Source organism: Melospiza melodia, chromosome 13 (assembly GCF_035770615.1).
Source record: "Melospiza melodia melodia isolate bMelMel2 chromosome 13, bMelMel2.pri, whole genome shotgun sequence".
Lineage (NCBI taxonomy): Eukaryota > Metazoa > Chordata > Aves > Passeriformes > Passerellidae > Melospiza > Melospiza melodia.
Window position 1 is genome coordinate 15,333,486 of NC_086206.1, and position 1,399 is coordinate 15,334,884.

Consider the following 1,399-nt stretch of genomic DNA (forward strand, 5'->3'; position numbering starts at 1 on the left):
GTGTAAGTGTGGGAACAGCAAAGCACTTGGGGAGGAGGAGCAGCAGCAGCTCCTGACCCTGCACCACAGGGTCCCAAATGGATCAGAGGATCACTTGTTGTTCACTGGCACAGCAGGTAGTTCTACTCACACTTAGAAGATCAGGAGAGGTTTCGAAAGCCAGCAGCCCTCAAGAGAACCTCCTGGCTCAAAGCCACTGCCCCAACTGAGGGAGAACCCACTCAGCTGGCTTTTCCTGGCACTGAGCTGCTCATGGGAGATAGATAAAGATCAAGGAGCACCCACTGCAGGACTTCCCTGGGAAGGCAAGAAGAAGATGAGTTTCAGCTGCAGGTTACCATCATCACTTTTTGTTCCTTCCCTTTTTGCACCTGCAGGGATAAGCAAACTGTATCTGCCCCATTTCCTGCACTGACTTCCACCATCTCTCCCTTGCTTGGTAGCTGCAGCAGAAACAACTTTACTGTTTAAAGACCACAGCCAAGACAAGAGAAGGAAGCACTGCTACAGAGCAGTTGCTTCTGAGCTGGCAGGTCACTGTCCCCCCTTCATGGTCCAGTCCCCTGGCCAAGAAGAACCAGCAGGTGACACTGGGAGGACGAGAGGAAGCGCCATATGGAGTGAATCGAGGGCGTGCAGTATAAGCAGGACAGTGATCATCACCCAGCCCAATTCAAATACAATTAGGGAGGAAATACAGTCATGGACATTACCAGCTGCACACAGACAGAGCCCCAGGCTAGCGCTGTCACCAGCACCAAAAATACTCTGTGTGGCTGCTCCCTGCCGAGCGCGATCGGAAACGTCTCTCCATGGCTGACCTGCAGCGCCGGGCACGGGGAGGGCTCCACCGCTGGGACAAGGGACCTTTGACTCAACCACCATCAACAGACAATAATTCACCATGATGGCCCACAAAGTCCTGCAGGAGGGACACAAAGCAAACTCCTGGGTAGACCTTCTCAGGACCCAGGGATTTTTGAGTCCTCTCCCAGTGCAAGGTCCTGCACTGCCTCCTCTCATGAAGGTCCTCTCTGCTCCAAGATCTCTGACAGCAGGACAGTGGCCTTGGAGCTATGGCCATCCCTAAGATGTGAGTAAGGAAGACCATCCTGTCAAAGTCTAGGACACAAACTGTTGTGAAAGCAAATTTAAGTGGAAAAATAAAATCTGGTCAAACTTAGCTGTGGGGAAACCTGGCTGTTTCTGAGGTGAAGGAGGATCACTCAGAGTCCAGGCTGAGACAGGCAGGTGGAAAGAAAAGGAAAAAGAATGGTCCAGGGAAGGATCGAGAGAAGGTTGTGAGATTTTCTTTTAACACAGTGAGCTTACATGGAAGTCAGACACTGTGTAATTAAATAGAGAACAGTGGAAAACTAGATTTAGCCTGCAAGGCATT